Source organism: Osmerus mordax (assembly GCF_038355195.1).
Source record: "Osmerus mordax isolate fOsmMor3 chromosome 7 unlocalized genomic scaffold, fOsmMor3.pri SUPER_7_unloc_2_4, whole genome shotgun sequence".
In the NCBI taxonomy this organism is placed as follows: domain Eukaryota; kingdom Metazoa; phylum Chordata; class Actinopteri; order Osmeriformes; family Osmeridae; genus Osmerus; species Osmerus mordax.
This window is the reverse complement of record NW_027120354.1, coordinates 75,001-85,000: the sequence shown is the minus strand read 5'-3', so window position 1 is coordinate 85,000 and position 10,000 is coordinate 75,001.

The following is a 10,000-nucleotide window of genomic DNA, read 5'->3' as shown; positions in this document are numbered from 1 at the left end:
CTTTCCCATTGCTTTCCACCGAAAACTGCTTCGGGCGTAGGTTTGGCATACTTCTTGAGTGGTTGATCAACCGCCCAAATGTCTGTTGTCCAGGGTGGCATTCACAAGCTTCAGCATGGGCATCAATGCAAAGTTGCTTCCCTTTCTTGACAAAAAAAAACATGTACCCAGTCTCTTCTTCATTGGTGCTCAGATGAACTGCTTTGCCCTCTTTTGCTGTCATCACTGGGCCATGGTAGTCACAGACCACCTCACCAGCCTGAAATGTCCGAGTTGCTGTGACACCCCGTCCCTTGCCTTCAATGTTTGTCACTGCAAGTCCTCGCCACTTCTGTGAAGTGGTGTAGCGCTGCATCTGTAAAGGGTCGATCACCGGGATAGCAGATGCTGGGGGATTCCACTCTTTAAGGATTGCGTCCGTCTTGGGGATGTTCCTCTTCCAGTCTGTACTTTTGAGTAGGCCTTTCACTCTGCTTTGTTCTGGGAGGCGTCTGGGGCATTGTGCTGTCAAAAGAAAATGATAATGTTTCATTAATTGAGGGGAGACTACATTTGATTAGTTAACATCTTACACATACCATTTTTACTTTAGATATAGTCACATTTATTAAAGTACTCACCGGCAACATGCTGCGCCCGCAGTTTCTTCTGCTCTTTTAGCCAATGGTCATAGAGTGGCCGCTGTAACTCGAGGGAGATCTGTGTGCGCAGGGCCTTGGCAGGCGGCTCTCCATCCAGAGTCACTGGGTGCATTTCAAGAAGTCTCTCAAACGCCCTTTTGGTAGCCATCTTCTTATTGGAGCCAGTGACGCATGCTGACTGGGCAGACTCAGGGCTAAATAATAAATAAAAGAATATTAAAAGAATATAACATTAGTCTATAGTCTGTCAAAAACATATACGAATGTATGACTGTGTAAAGATGTTGTTGATTGTATTAACAGTGTTGACAGATAAAAAAAGATTGTTACCTTGAGTCACCAGCAATCTCATCCAGCAGTTGCCTGGCCTCCACAACTGTATCCACTGTTGCGGTTGAACAGGTGAGATATCCCGCCAACAGGGACTGTTTGGCATAGCTCATGCCATTGGTGGACAGACCAAAAGCCTGACGTGCTTCTTGGAATGAAACTGGCTGAATGTGGTATCTAAAATGTAGGTTTGAAAAACATTAATATGACATTTATTGACATATTTTACCTGAGAAAGCTATTAAATGAAGCACATACTGAAGTGGAAATGAATCAAGACGGTTAGCTTACTTGACATGCAGCCGTTTCAGATCTCTGCTGGCATTGTGAACAGGATTCCCGGTCGTTGAGATAAAAAAGCATTCCTCTTGTTCACTGCATCTGACTTTTTTAGAGGTGAGGAGTTTTGGCCGCACCTGAGAAAAGTATAGGTCAAACCACTGTTCGCAGAGGAAAAGTAGGAAGAAAGGAAGAAAGGAAGGTTAATAACTTTACAAACATTTTATTGTGAACCGGTTATGGTGAGTTTCAGGAAATTAGATAAACTTACCAGGGATTCCTCTGCTGAGAGGGCAAACGTGGCAATAGGTGTAGCTGCTGTCTTGTGCTGTTTGACTGTAATAACTGTGAAGCCTGATTGCCTCTGTCTGTCAAGCCAGTTCTTCACCTGCACCAAACAAGGATATCACTTATATTAGTAAGATCATCAAAAAACTAGTATGGTCAAATTAGCTGAAAGTGGAAACAACAATAATATTACTCACAGTCATTTGCTGCACGATTGATGGCTGTTGGAGGTGTTTCAACATCACCACTGCCTCAAGATAAAACACCAGCAAGCTGCAGTCGCTCTGAGACAAGTCTGTGCCGTCACCTTTGTTGACCTTTGAGAGAACTGCTAAAAAATCCATCTTGGCAGCCCTCAGCAGAGCCAAGCAGTCATGTGGACCTCTCCCGGTACACTGCTCACTCTCACTCGTCTCAGACGCTTCAACTTCAGGTAGCTGTCTGGCTGTGCTGGCAGAAGGCCTTCCGGTGACATCAGTCACAACCATGTTGCGAGACTGAAGCTCCTCTATCAGCCGACTGCATGGATCAGGATCATTTGTAATTCTCTCAACTAGGTTATAGCTGAAAAAAATGCCATTCTTTAGGATCCCCTGAGCATTCATCTTTGCCTGCTGGACCACTGCAGGAATGGAGTCAGTTGAACTCTTCATACAGACTTGGTGTAGATGAGCAGACAGCTTATCCTGGGATTTCTTGCAGTGAGGACACAAAAGCCACTGGATACCTTGTGGAGCCATTATTCAGTATATTCTTCAGAAGGTCAAGGTCTATACTTGAGCAGGGAACATAGAAAGTGAAGGAACTCCAAAATGTTTGGTCAATTATAGGCCCCTCACCCATTACATGTTCACACCCATTAATAACCCATTTGGGACTGCTATTGTTTGCTGCTTTAAGGGGCGGGGCCAAAGACACAGAATGTCACATATCTAAGTTAAATAGACATATCCTATAAGGTTTCAATTTAAACCATTGAGTTAATTTAAACAGTCTCAGTCAGTCTCAGACATATCCTATAAGGTGTTTATGAAAGTCTTACGAGTAAGCACACGTTTGAATCATCATTTTAAGATAAACGGATCATGATAAACTGAAAGTTTGGGATCAAAACGTCTTAACAGTGCTGAATTCTACATCCTGTATCATGCAGTAACAAATATGGTGTCAATATGTTCAGGCCAGTGCCATGAATAACCACAGAGGTGATTCAGACTTTAATATTTACAATGTAATTGAGTTAAAGGTAAACTTAAAGTTAAACTGCTGATCCTACCAAGTTAAGAAAATATGCTAAAACTGATTGAGGGCTATAGCCTACTCAGAAATAGGCCAGTAACACCCACTCTATAATCACCCCTATTGAAAATGATATTCAACCATCAGTGCCTGCCATAGCTGGCTGGATTAAGGGGCAGGGCCTAAAATAGATGTGGTAACCTCAGACATGTAGACACATGATGACAATTATCATATACCTTTACTATTTAAACAGTCTAAGTTCTGGTAGAAAGGTGTTTATGAAAGTCTTACGAGTAAGCACACGTTTGAATCATCATTTTAAGATAAACGGATCCTGAGTAACTGAAAGTTTGGGATCAAAACGTCTTAACAGTGCTGAATCCTACATCCTGTATCATACAGTAACAAATGTGGCATCAACATGTTCAGGCCAGTGCCATGAATAAGCCCAGTTGTGATTCAGACTTTAATATTTACAATGTAATTGAGTTAAAGGTAAACTAAAGTTATTTCAGTCTTTTGAGTCAACCAAGGTGTGAAAATATGCTAAAGCTGATTGAGTGCTCATTATGAACATCAGCCCCCATCACTAGGAATGATTGGTATATGCTAAAAGGGTGATTTGGGGTTCTGGCTTTACAGGCATAAATAGACAGGAAAGGCAGAAGTCATTTCAGTTCCTCTGTGTTCCTCATGCTTTGAAGACCGTTTTGTACTGGAAGCCAGAAGTATCTTTTTATGATGGGAGACCAACCTAAGAAGCCTATTGACCGCCGATATCTCTACTGTCTGCAATGCCACAAGCCACAGAACAAGTTGCCTGTACACCTGGCCAGGGCTTGTATGAAAAAAAGCACACCAGAAGAACGAGCAACTGAGGTTGAACGGGCCAAGGAAGACACCAAGAAATGGAGTTTGACCAGACATTGGGATTACATTCAGATATGTGAGTTGCTGCCCCACGCAGAATGTCGTTCTGCAATGGTAGATGAGCTTCTACGGAGAGGTTTTTTTATCAGCAATGTACCACCAGAGCCCATTGAAGTAAACCTTGCAGAGGTGCCTGGCACATCTATTCCCACCCCTGCTTCACTACAAGATATTCCCAGCCCTGCTTTACCACAAGATATTCCCACCACTGCTTTACCACAAGGTATTCCCACCACTGCTTTACAACAAGATGAGGAATCCAGCAGCTCTGCCTCCAGCAGGGATGAGGGGACAGCGGACCCTGCTTGGCAAAGGTATGTAAAGTACATTACACACAGTGTCACAGAAAAGTAAATATCTACAATGTTTTTGTCATTCATAATTGAATTCTCCTCCTCCTTTTCAAACAGAGATCCTCCGGCCGTCACCACCAGTGTCAGGGTAAAAATGCAAACGGCTGGTCTATATGACAGGTTTTCAGAAGATGCCACACTCATTGCAGACTTCAAAAAGTACCTTAGGGAGTCTCTCAACGTCTCCAACTGTCAACAGGAGGTGAGATATCGTACACATCATCCATTCAATTTCAACAATGTTATATCCATATGTTGAATGATGTTAATGCCAAAGGGTCTGGCTAACATTTATTTCTCATCATTCCTCTTAAAGATTGACAACGTGGCACGCTTCCTGCGCTATTTGCAGCCTGCAGGTGAGGAAGTTAAACTGGACTTTCTCCAAAAAAGTACTGAGACCAGAGAGTATCTGATTCGTCTGCAACAGACAGAAATGAGCGCAGCTACCAGACTGAACTACATCAAGAACATGATACGGTTCGTCGACTTCCTGAAGACAAAGCTGGACATGGAAAAAGATGTGCCAAACCTCCACAGCATGTGCCAGAAATACAAAGAGTTTCTTCAGACACTCAGGAAGCCAGTAGCCAAATCTCATTCAAGAGCGGTTGTCATCACAAAGTAAGTAGTATATCTGTATTGTCCTATTACCGCTAATGTTGTTCCTGTTTACTATAATCCTCAATGCAGTGTTTAATAACATGTCTCTCTTTTTCTCTATAATCTAGATACTCCCGATTTACCCATGGCATGCGCACTGTTGCAGAATGCCAGGAGATTTTGAGGGTTGCAAAGAAGGACTTCCTGACCACGTTCCAGAAGTTCTTGAATGAATCAGATGTCCTAGAGACTGAAAAGACAAACTACCGCTATTACTGTGAAGCGGTTATGGTGTTACGTCACCTTCAGCGCCCCGGCGCTGTGGAAGGCATGACTGTAAGTGCTTCTATCTTAACAGTTTGAAGGAGATTGACCCCATGATATGATGTAATGGTCATGTGGAAATGCATGCATTAAAATAATTTTATGTTTTACAGGTGAAGGAGTGGGAGCAAAGAAAGCATGTCAGTGGGAGGGCTGTGTTTGGCATTTCCCAACACAAAACGGCAACCCAACAGATTGTGGCACTTGCCTTGACAATGGAAGAAGAAGCTGTAAGTCCTTTAGCAGATGTATTTCCTATTGATGTTTTAACATTAAGCAAATTATATATTAATTACAATGGTTTGCAGTCAAGTAATTGTCTTCCTTGTTCCCACAGTGGTTACAGACATACCTCGATATTATTCGGCCAGAATACGCAAGGGGTGACTGTGACAAGTTTTTCCTTACATGTAATGGCAAAGGAGTTACCACTGTCACAAATGACCTAACTCGACTCCATGAAAGGTATGTAACTACCTACATTCATGTGCTGATGAGTAATGTTCATTGAATGTTGTTCAAATGTTCATTTCTTGTATTTCACCCTATTCACTGTGCATTATCAGACACAATCATATCACAAATTAATGTTTCATGACGAATCTTCTTACAGCTACAAAGTCCAACCTTCGACTAGTATGCAGGTCAGAAGAGCAGCTGAGACACTGTTGTCATCAAAGTGTACAGAGAGCCAGAAGGAGGATGTGGCACATTACTTGGCCCACACCAGTGCTGTGGCTAACCAACATTATCGAATGCGACAGCCCCATATTGTAGCAGCCACAGCTATGCTAATGGAAGCCCACACTGAGTAAGCATCTTTATTTTACACAAAATAGCAGGTCAATTAAATCTGATTGTTGTTTACCAAGTTGTCCTTATTTTAACCCTTTGTTCATCTTAAAGCGCTACATTGACAACAGGGGGCAGCCCCCCACTACCCAAGGATGTCCAGGCACCCGAGGATTCCAGCATGAACTTCTTGGCCTTCGTCTCCAAATTCCCTGTTACCATCGAAGGCCAGCCACCCAGCAAAAAAAGGAGGATCTTAGAAGGGTTCCCGGATGACCGTTCCTTCTACGACAGGTGGCGAGCCTCCCAGTATCTCCAGAGACAGAAACTTCTGATGTGTAAGTACTCCAATGCATTATCTATGAATACAACATTGATTACCATATCCAAAAATCTCTTACAGAATACATTTTATTTAGTGTGATAAATGACCAGCATGATTGAGGTTATTTTCTTCTTTCAGCAAAATACATCCTTCAGAAACCTTCTGTCAATCAAGTGGAGAAGCTGATCACAAAGCATGGGTGGACAGCCAACTATCCTACCCCGGATGAGATTCTGCCGAAGTGGACACCAGCCTCCAAAAAGTCCATTGAAGGTGATGCTCACGCCTACCGGCAAACAAGGAATCAGGCATGGAAAGGCCTGGTAATTCAAGACTTTGGAGCAGACAAAAGAAAAGGTAAGAAAACCTGTATTCATCTTGTGCTCCACCCAGGAGTAAAACATATTGAAATGTTTGCCAACCTGTTATGTATTTTTTTGTAATGTATCTAACTCAAAATGTCATCTTCTCTTAATTACAGGAGTGGTGACAACAAAGCCTTTTGCCAAAGGTGAAATTGTCTGCGATTACCACGGAATCATCACCACAGCTGCAGAGGGGAGAAAAATGCTGAGCGAGGGCCCAGGAGAAGACATGCGTGGTCTGTTTTTCTTCAATGCTGGCAAGACGGAACTCTGCGTGGATGGCCACAGCCCATGTGGGTGTCATGACGGAGTTGACATTTTGGGCAGAAGAATCAAGCATTCTTCAAAGCGGATGAACCTGCAGCCACTTCACTGTCTTTTCAATGTAGGAGGTGAAAAGCATGCCATCCTCTTCAGGGCAATTCAGGACATTCCGGCAGAGACTGAACTTTCTTTTGACCACGGTGGCAAGAAGAAGTCCTTCCGAGGACATGGCCTGGACCTAATGTGGCTGGATTTGTAGACAGATACAAGGCTGGTTCTTAATGGGGCCTCCCAAATGTATCTATTCTCAAAAAAGATCAATTTCAGATGGTGTACGTGTGCGCTTCTGTAAAAACACAGCACTGGGTTTTTTTTAATGACTTTTAAATAAATTTTAGAACAATTTTAAATGACCTCAGCTTGATTATGTGAGTATGTGAAATTCATTTGGTACAGTGAACTTCAGTTCATGTTATACATGAACTTGATTTGTGGCAGGGTCACACACAAACACACACACAGAGTTATGCCAGATCAGACCTATCCACATGCAATTAGGCCTCTGTTTAAAACATTCTCTTCCCCAACAGTGGTTTGAATTCCACTCTATAAAAAAAAAAAGCTTGGCATAGACTGAATTCTGTCTGTAAACATATGTGTATGATGTTCTCATGTAATCCATTTAACCTATACTGTTAACTTAACTCATCCAGGGTAACAAAACACAGAGGCCTGAAACAGACCAAAGGGCTGGCCTGCCAGGCTTACAGACCTATACACATAGGCCTCTGTTTACAATAGTCTCCTTACTAACACAAAATTCCACTTTATTTTTAAACAGCTTGGTCTGCTTACACAAGCCCAGTCATGTACTTTAAAAGTGCTTATGCTTACACTTCACTGACATATCAGTAGAGCCAGGCCAGAAATACAGGTATATTGACAAACAGATACATACATATTCTGTAACTTTGTGTGGCTAGGTGACAGGAATGTGTTCTGCCAGACAACAAAGGTCTGGGCCTGCCACACTTACAGATGTATACACATGCAAATAGGCCTCTGTTTAAAACATTCTCTTCCCCAACAGTGGTTTGAATTCCACTCTATTAAAAAAAAAAGCTTGGCATAGACTGAATTCTGTCTGTAAACATATGTGTATGATGTTCTCATGTAATCCATTTAACCTATACTGTTAACTTAACTCATCCAGGGTAACAAAACACAGAGGCCTGAAACAGACCAAAGGGCTGGCCTGCCAGGCTTACCACAAAATTCCACTTTATTTTTAAACAGTTTGGTCTGCTTACACAAGCCCAGTCATGTACTTTAAAAGTGCTTATGCTTACACTTCACTGACATATCAGTAGAGCCAGGCCAGAAATACAGGTATATTGACAAACAGATACATACATATTCTGTAACTTTGTGTGGCTAGGTGACAGGAATGTGTTCTGCCAGACAACAAAGGACTGGGCCTGCCACACTTACAGATGTATACACATGCAAATAGGCCTCTGCTTACAAAATTCTCTTCACAAACAGCTCTGAATTGCTCTCTATTTTGAAACAGCAGAGAAGTTTATAGGACTGAATTCATGAGAATGCCTCAACACTTTCTGTACACTGCTAGTCAAGAGCTTCCATTTGATGTCACACATGCATGTGTCACTCCACTTTTGGGCCCAAGGCAGCCTGGCCAAAGGTGGCCTTTTGCATGCCTGTATGGAGCCCATTCACCAAAGTTGGGCAAGGGGCCACCCATTTTCCCATGATTGGTGAATGATGTTGGCTGGGCCCCAGGGCCTCTCTGCCTGCCCTAGGACACACATACTCCTCAACAGCTTCATATTTCACACACATGACTGTCTATTTTGAAACAGCAGAGAAGTTTATAGGACTGAATTCACTTCACTGACATATCAGTAGAGCCAGGCCAGAAATACAGATATATTGACAAACAGATACATACATTTTCTGTAAGTCTTTGTGGCCAGGTGACAGGAATGACAACAAAGGACTGGGCCTGCCACACTTACAGATGTATACACATGCAAATAGGCCTCTGCTTACAAAATTCTCTTCACAAACAGCTCTGAATTGCTCTCTATTTTGAAACAGCAGAGAAGTTTATAGGACTGAATTCACTTCACTGACATATCAGTAGAGCCAGGCCAGAAATACAGATATATTGACAAACAGATACATACATTTTCTGTAACTCTTTGTGGCCAGGTGACAGGAATGTGATCTGCCAGACAACAAAGGACTGGGCCTGCCATGTTTACTTATGTATACAAATAGGCCTCTGCTTACAAAATTCTCTTCACAAACAGCTCTGAAAAGTGCTTACACTTCACTGACATATCAACCATTCATGTTTGTATTGTCTGGTGTAAACACATGTCCCCAAGAAATCCAGTTCACCTTACATTTACAATGACCTCAGCTGGGATCAGTGAGTGACCTGGGAATCTTTGCAGTAGACTGTGCTATGCTTATATGCACATGAACAACAAGCCCAGTCATGTACTTTAAAGGTGGTTATGCTCACACTTCACTGACATATCAGTAGAGCCAGGCCAGAAATACAGGTATATTGACAAACAGATACATACATATTCTGTAACTTTGTGTGGCTAGGTGACAGGACTGTTCTGCCAGACAACAAAGGACTGGGCCTGCCACACTTACAGATGTATACACATGCAAATAGGCCTCTGCTTACAAAATTCTCTTCACAAACAGCTCTGAATTGCTCTCTATTTTGAAACAGCAGAGAAGTTTATAGGACTGAATTCACTTCACTGACATATCAGTAGAGCCAGGCCAGAAATACAGATATATTGACAAACAGATACATACATTTTCTGTAACTCTTTGTGGCCAGGTGACAGGAATGACAACAAAGGACTGGGCCTGCCACACTTACAGATGTATACACATGCAAATAGGCCTCTGCTTACAAAATTCTCTTCACAAACAGCTCTGAATTGCTCTCTATTTTGAAACAGCAGAGAAGTTTATAGGACTGAATTCACTTCACTGACATATCAGTAGAGCCAGGCCAGAAATACAGATATATTGACAAACAGATACATACATTTTCTGTAACTCTTTGTGGCCAGGTGACAGGAATGTGATCTGCCAGACAACAAAGGACTGGGCCTGCCATGTTTACTTATGTATACAAATAGGCCTCTGCTTACAAAATTCTCTTCACAAACAGCTCTGAAAAGTGCTTACACTTCACTGACATATCAA